This window comes from Elephantulus edwardii, unplaced genomic scaffold (assembly GCF_000299155.1).
Source record: "Elephantulus edwardii isolate Elephantulus edwardi_28Jun2011 unplaced genomic scaffold, EleEdw1.0 scaffold00086, whole genome shotgun sequence".
NCBI lineage: Eukaryota > Metazoa > Chordata > Mammalia > Macroscelidea > Macroscelididae > Elephantulus > Elephantulus edwardii.
The window spans coordinates 1,600,841-1,609,075 of record NW_006399836.1 but is presented as its reverse complement, the minus strand read 5'-3'; positions in this window follow the sequence as shown (position 1 = coordinate 1,609,075).

The following is an 8,235-nucleotide window of genomic DNA, read 5'->3' as shown; positions in this document are numbered from 1 at the left end:
TATCAGAAATAAAGTATAAGCCATTTAAGAAGAAATTGGTAAAAGTAAATTATTTTTGTTGTGGGATTTCCTTGATTGTCAAAACAATAAATTTTATGGACTCATTTTCTTGTCAGATATGTGGAATATTCCTATTACAGAAAATGTGGTATATTGTAGCAATGGATGAATGGAAATCCAAAGTCTGTAAATTTCCATTAAAATTAATAAAAAAAATTTGAGAGAAAAAAAGAAAATGTGGTGTATATGTAGAATGATTAGTACTTGGACCAACCCAAATTTTTGTAATCCGGATATTGAGATAAAATACATTTAAGCATTAATGGCATATTTCAAAAGAAGTGACATCGTGGATACCTAACACATACACACACATAGATATACACATTCTGTATATCATTCATAAATCCCATTTGAATGTGTGATTGAGCAGAGGAGAGCATCACAGATAATCAAGGTTTAGGGCCCTCAAGTGCCTTAATCCGGCCTGTCCCCCAGGCATGCATCCCACACAGAAAGTCCTGGGCTAATTTAGCCTTGGATTGACCATCAAACAGGGGCTAGTGAATACGGAGCCGGCTACTGTCCACTCTGGCTCTGAAGAAGGAGCCGTTCAAATGAACTCAAACCCCCTGTTGTCAAGTCCATTCTGACTCCTGACCCTCCATTGAGTTTCCCGGTCTGTAAATCCTGAGGAGAAGACTGTCCGTCTTTCTCCTGTGGAAGAAGTGGCGGATTCACACCATTGACCTGTGAGTTAAGAGCCTAACACATAACTCATTATGCCGCCAGAGCTCCTTATTCAAATGAAGAAGTTAAAAATCTCTTAAAGACGCATCACAGGCCTGGGTCACCGGTGGACCACAAGGATGATTAGGCACTGAGTGATACAGGGAAGTCAGAGCCAAACAAGAAAGCTACCACCTCCATTTGTTTGAACACACTTCAGAGAGATCCAGACTTCTGCCGGACACTGGGGGGGCCTACGGAGAATGCATTCAGGTACTAACCGAAAGGTGGGAGGTTCAGGTCCACCCAGGGATACTTCACAACAAAGACGAGATGATTGAATGATTAAATCAGCCACAGAAACCTCGTGAGGGCCATCATGTTCTGGCACCCACAGTGTCATACAGGTAGGCATCATCAAGTCAACTGTAACTAGTCTCTTTCTTCTCCAAACATCTTCCACTCCTCCCCTGCCCTCAACCCTCCTCAAGGTAGGTTAGAATAGTTGCCATGTCTAATTGTAAGGATTGTGAATTGTAAGGCCCATGGGTCAGTTTCTTCTGTTTCCATAGCAGTCAGTATTGTGGATATGTTTTCACGTGGCCTGCATGTGCAGTTTTAACTAACGGGCAGAACAGCGCGATGTCAACAGTGTTTGATTTTCATCTCATGTAACTGTGGGGGGAGGGTGTGTGTAGGCAGAGGCACCCAAAAGCCTGCAGCAAGAAGGAACTCTCACTTCTCTCTTTTTCTTGAAGGTACTGAGGATCCTGAAAACAGCGGGCTGGGGAGTGACGTGGTCTGTCTTCTCAGAACCTTGGCACAGCGTTCTTTCTGGCCCCTTCCTGATGCCTCCATTCATACAGAGCGGTTACAGGCTGACACACAAAAGGAGACCCAATAACGTGCTATTTATTCTGCACCTTGCTCTCTTTTCCACCTAAAAATACACCCTGTGTTCTGCCACTAGACGGTGGTGACGGTTGCATTTCCCGAATACACTGTACGGTTCTGCAGACTCACTCACTGCAAGCGTATCATGTGTAATGTGTCCCCCTGTAAAGCTGTTTGGAAGTAGACACCGTGCTCCCCGCACTGTGTAGGTAAAGATTATGCTGAACCCTAACATGCGAGGACTCCAGTGTACCCCACGAGCTGGTGGCTCCTGCCCACATTTCACCAATTTCTTATTTTGATGATTGGAAATATTGCCGCTTATGTGTAACAACAATCTGGTACAAAGGATGTACGGGGGAGGGGGAAGCAGGGGAAGGAGAAAAGGAGGGGGAAGAAAAGGTGCAACAATGAAAAAAAATAAAAAAAAAATGTTGCTTCTGTCCTCCACAGCATCAAGGTGAAGATTCCAACGTGTGTACACGCGGGACAGAAGTCGTAAAGGGCAGATAGCTACAGCAAATGCCAGCAGAATGCCCTGGTTGCCTGTCACTCACCTGTCACTAATCTGTCTCCAATATCGCTTCCAAAAGTCCATGTATTCTCTCCCTAGAGGAGCCAAAGAGTGACAAAAATCACAGCCACATGGAGACTTCAGTCCACAGAACCAATGGACCTTTTGATCCTCAAATTCCATCTCCTGAGACCGGCAGGACTAGATTACCACCGCTCATGTCTCTGAAAGGGATCACACTAGCGAGTCCGGGGGACACTGGGAGATACATGTAGAACAAAACTCAGAAATTATCAGCATGGCCAAGTCTCCAGCCTGAAGGAAACTGCTGGAGCTCCTAATACTATAGGGAGCTCTGGTGGTATAATGGTAAGAAGCTGCACTGCAAGCCCATAGGCACGTGGTTCAAATCCACCAGTTGCTCCATGGGAGAAGGATGGACAATCTCCTTCTGTGCAGTTAGCTGCCTCGGGAAACCCGCTGGAGGCGCAGCTATGGGTCGGTTCTGACTCAACAGCACAGCTCCTGAAACCATGGCCCCTGAGCGCCTTTCGAGCCTGGAATGCAACTCACCCGTGTCACAATTTTCAGCCAAACAGAAGACAGATCTACGAGCTGAACAACAGCGCCAGGGAGCTGCCAGCACGTACAGCACTCAACCGCACAGGATCCCAAGGGCAGCTTTTATCTAACGATAAAACTCAGGAGGTAAGAAAGAAGAGGAGCTCCTCTCTGGGTTTGGTGCTTGTTGGCGGCGAAATGGCCAGATGCACACGCCAGCCCATTGCTGCAGTCACTATGTCGACCCACCTGGTTGAGGGTCTTCCTCTCTTCCACTGTCCCTCCACCCTCCCAAGCGTGATTGTCTCCCTCCAAGGAATAACCTCTCCCAGGAGGGGCTGTTCATTGGCAAGGGCCATCATGCTTGGGAAGGTGGAGGATGGTGAAACAGACAGAGAGGAAGACCCTCAACCAGGTGGACTGGACCGCAGCAATGGGCTTGGGTGTGTCAGAGATGAGGAAGATGACACCGCGTAGGGCAGGGTTCGGATCTGTTGTTCACAGGGGCACTATGAGTCGTACTTGACTTGATGGTACCGAACACCAACAACATGGCACAAATCTATTAGGACTCTAGTCTAGTGACCTGTTCCTCTTTCTCCTGGGTTAAACCACCCCTATCGTAACTCCTTCCCATCAGCTCAAAAAGGCAGCCAATTCTTTATTTAAAAACACACACACACACACACACACACACACACACACACACACGCATATGATCAAAACCAAAACATTTGTTCTTCAAGCACATACACATACGTAACAGCAAAAATCCAAGCCAAATCTCAATCTGAGAAAAGCTTTGCCACAAGGAAGCCAGACGAAGAATAAGTTCCTCAAGGGTGAGCTTAAACAAATCAATGAGAAATACAGATCCTGGACGCTAATCCTCTTTGATCCAACTGTTGTCGTGTGCCACTGAGTCAGAACCAACCCATAGCAGACTTTCCAGCAGATTTTCAGAGACAGTCAGTCACGCAGGAGGAGAGTCTCCATCTGTCTTCCATGTTGCAGGAGGTGGATTTGAACTGTGTGCCTTTTGGATTGCAGTGCAGCTTCTTACCACTAGGCTTTCAGGACTTTGGAGTAGAGGCGGGGGAATAACCAGTGAAGGGTTTATTTTTGTTAAAGCAGATGGTGCCCTGCTCCTACTGCTAACCACTCTAAAAGGAGCGGACGTGGACGATCCTGGATCGAGTGAGAGGAAGTGTGGGGTGAAACAAAAACCATAAAAAAACATGCCATGCTCACGGCGCAACAGAGGCCAGCGGGAATCCCAAGTCGACAACCGTTCTAACCTGGGTTATTCACATTTCTGGTTATTTCCTTGATCCAGTTGATTTAGGAAATACCCAGAAATGTGAATAAATCCAGGCAATCCTTTTAGAATAGACATGTTTGTAGTTTTCAGGATGTCGAGTTCACAGCGAACCCACACATGGAGCGCAGAGCTGGGCTCTGAGGGTTTTCAGAATAAGACCACCAGGCCTCTCTCCTGCGGTGCCTCTGGGTGCCATCAGGTGCCAGGGAGTCGAGTGAGACTCCTCACCACCCTGTGCATACCAGATCTGAAGCCTGCCCTTCCTGTGCCATCCTCACACTGTAGCCCACTGGTTCATCTGCTGCACCAGTCCCTTTCAATGAGGTTTTCTCCTCCTTCCCTGACCCTCCACTTTCCTGAGCATGAAGTCTTGTCCAAAGTATGAGAGATGAACCATCACTGTCCTTTCCTCTCAGGAGCATTCTGGCCGTGTGCATTTTCTTGCTTTCCACAAGATATTTTGTGCTCTTCTCTAACACCACAACTCAAGGCAGAGACTCTTCTTCTGCCATCATTATTCACTGCCTAACTCTCAGTGTACAGCGTAGAAAGTAAATGAAAAGACTATGGCTTGGATCAGGCACCCCTTAGTCGTTAAACTGACATCCTTGCTCTTTGTTACCTCTGGGTGGTCTTAAACCTCCCACTTTCAGTAAGCAGCTGTGCATACCAACCGTCTGTACCGCTCAGGAGGATTTTCTCTTCTTCTATCTGTTTGTCTAACTATAAAGCTCTATGTGTAACAGGATAGACTTCTGCCCAGCCCTGTACCATCCTTACAATAGAAGGTATGTCTGTGCGTATTGTCACAGGCACTGTGTCATCTCATTTGTTTGTCAGCTATGAATCATAGTGACTCTGAACAATGGCTCTGAAACTAGCCCCGTCCTGAGCCAACCACAACATCTCTGACACACCTGCCCCCAATGCCACAGTCACTGTGTCAGTCCATTTCACCCAGGGTCTTCCTCTCCTGTGCCGATCTACCTTCCTAAGCATGATGTCTTTCTCCAAGGACTGGTCTATCCTGACAATATGCCCAAAATGTGTGAGAAGGAGCTTCAAATTTCTTGCCCGTGAGAAGCAGCTTGGTTTTACCCTCTCCTGGACAGACCTGTTTGTTCTCTTGGCAGTCCATGTAATGTTCAGTATTCTTCTCCAGCACCACAACTCAAAGGCATTGATTCTTCTACTGTCATCTTTATTCACTGTCCAGTTCTCTGATGTGTCGCAAGCAGTGGATCAGGTGCACCTTAGTCTCTAGATGGACATCATTGCTCCTTAGCACAGTGGAGCAATAGATACATAATAAAAACTAAGCACACTGCCATCAAGTCTATTCTGACTCATTGTGACCCTCTACCAGGTTGCTGAGGCCATAAACCTTTACTGGAGGAGACTGCTCAGCTTTCTCTTAAGGATCAGCTGGTGGGTCCGAGCTGATAACTTTTTGATTAGCATGGAATGCACCATGCCACCAGACCTTCTTGAAAGAGATTGACTTAGGGGAGCTCTGGTGGCCTAGTGGTAAGGAGCTGTAACTACAATCCCAGAGGCGCACGGTTCGAATCCACCAGATGCTCTGCCGGGGAAGGAGGGACAATCTCCTCCTGTACCAGTCAGATCTGATTTGACAGTACACTCACACAAAAATAATAAAATAAAATTAAAAAAAAAAAGAAAGAGATTGACTTAAAAATTCTGCAAAATGAACACAAAATCTACACATTCTGGAAAACTTTGTATAAATTAAAGACACATGTTACAGAGTTTCCACCAAGCATGTGGCTACATAATCTTTTTATTAATTCTGTGATTGATGAAGCTAACCAATGATCCCAGCAGAAAACCCACTGGCTTGCACTGAAGGGGACAGAGAAAGAGAGTCAAGAACCCGCCTGCTGCTTGGTATCTTGCAGGCAGAACACAGGCCGCAGGAGCTACATCCACTGTCCTCTGACACAGGGAACGGAGCTTCCTGGAGCAGGCTGGAGGTCAGCAGAACCGCCTTGGCTCAAGGGTGGGGCTCTCTGGGGTCTCAAGGAGTCAGGCACCCACTATCTTGGTACTAGAGTTGAGAGGCTGAGCCCAGATGTGGGACTGTCCAAAACTGAAGGCCGGGTCTGCCGTGCCCAAGGTGCAGAGGAACAGGGTGAGATTGCCACTGGGATGGACTAGGAGAACAGGACCATCCAGAGCTGAAGGGAGCACTGGTGGCTTAGTGGTAAAGAGCTGCACTGCCAACCCAAAGGCACACGGTTCTAACCCACCAGCTGCTTCATGGGAGAAGGTCGGGCAGTCTCCTCCCGTGCACTTGACTGCCTCAGAAAACCCACTGGGGGCTCAGCTGGTTCACCCTAACTCTACAGTACACAACAACTAAGTTAAGGGAGCAGAGTGAAACGAAGTCGAAACTCACGGTTGACCGGCCTCCAGCCAGAACCCAGGGGTTGGTGGGTGGAGCCCTCGCTCAGATGGCCTCAGAGAACTGAGGATTTAAAAAAAATTTTTTTAAAAATTTTATTATTTTGTGTGTGTACTGTCAAATCGGATCTGACTGGTGTAGGAGGAGATTGTCCCTCCTTCTCCAGCAGAACATCTGGTGGAATTGAACCTTGTACCTCTGGGATTGCAGTGCAGCTTCTTGCCACTAGGCCACCAGAGCTCCCCGAGGAGTCTTTTCAGATCTGGAGTGTAATTGAACTTGTTCCGCTGGGCTTTAGTCTTGTTTGATGCTGTCATACCTTCTTTCCTTCCAATAGTAAAAAAAAATTCACTGGTGCCTGTCACCCCACTGTATTTTGGCAGCAGATAACCTGTGTCTAGTTTGACAGGTACTCAGAGGAAGCAGAAGCTGGCCCCCTAGCAAGGAATATGCGTAACATTTCATCCAAATTTTACTTTGGTGGTTCAGAAGATGAATTTTTGGACTTAGACTTAATTGGACACTTTTGGGACGATGTGATGTAGTGAATAAATGTTGCATGTGGCAATGACAAGAATAGTGGGGATCAGTGGGTAGACTATCATGGGTTAAACTGTGTTCCAATCTAAGAAAAGGTCCCTATCTATCCCCATTGTTTTTAAAATGACCCAGTGGCATATGGAAAGTATCCAACAAGGTCATTAGTATCACATGCAAGTGAGACTTTGCCATTCTCCCTTCCACTGCTGTCCAGTCAGGCCCAATTCCTAGCTGGCCCTCCACTGGGTATATGAGGCCACAGAAAACAGAGCAGGAAATTGCCCATCTTTCCCCATCAGACTGCTGGTGGATTTGAACCACCAGAGAGCATGGCACTTAGGTTCACACCCTATCTTCCTGGTGACTATGACACCAGAGTTCACATTTGGAAGATCATAATGCAGCCAGCAAATTAGTCATTCCTATTTGATCATAAGATGACCAAATAGATTGCAAATATTAAACAATATTATTAACATATGCCAGGAAAAGCTTGCCAAAGATTCTTTTCAAATGGCTGGGACAGTACATTGACAAGGAACTTGCAGAAATTCCAACTGGATTCAGAAGATGTCATGGTCTGAGGGATATCACTGCTGATGGCAGATGGAGCTTGGCTGAAAGCAGATAATATCAGAAAGGTGTTTACTTGTGCTTCATCGATTATGCAAAGGCATTCGACTGTGTGGATCATAATAAATTACAGGTAACACAGAGACACTTCATTATACTCATGAGAAACCTGTGCACAGATCAGGTTGTCCAAACAGAACGAAGGGTTACATTATGTATGAGGAAAAGTACTTATCAGGGTGGTGTCCTTTCTCCCCACCCGTTCTTTGTGTATGTGGAGCAAGGAATTCAAAAGCTGGACTGTATCAAGTCCTTTGGCATCTGGATCAGAGGAAGATTCATCAACATCCTACAAATGACCCAAGTTCGCTGGCTGAAAGTGAAGAAGATTGACACTTTTACAGTAGGTCACAGACTGCAGCCTTTGCTAAGGATTATAGCTCAACATCAAGGAAATAAAAGTCTTCACTGTGGCCAAGAGGCAACATCATAAATGGAGAAAAGACTGAAGTTGTCAACTCTTTCCTTTTGTTTGGATCCAAAATCGACATCCATGGTAGCAGCCATTAAGAAATCAAAAGAATATCCCAGTCACAAAAGGACAAATATTACATGATGCCACTGTTGTAGAATGGGACTGTCCTTGGGGTTGGGGAGAGACTGAGTAAGATGGGTTCA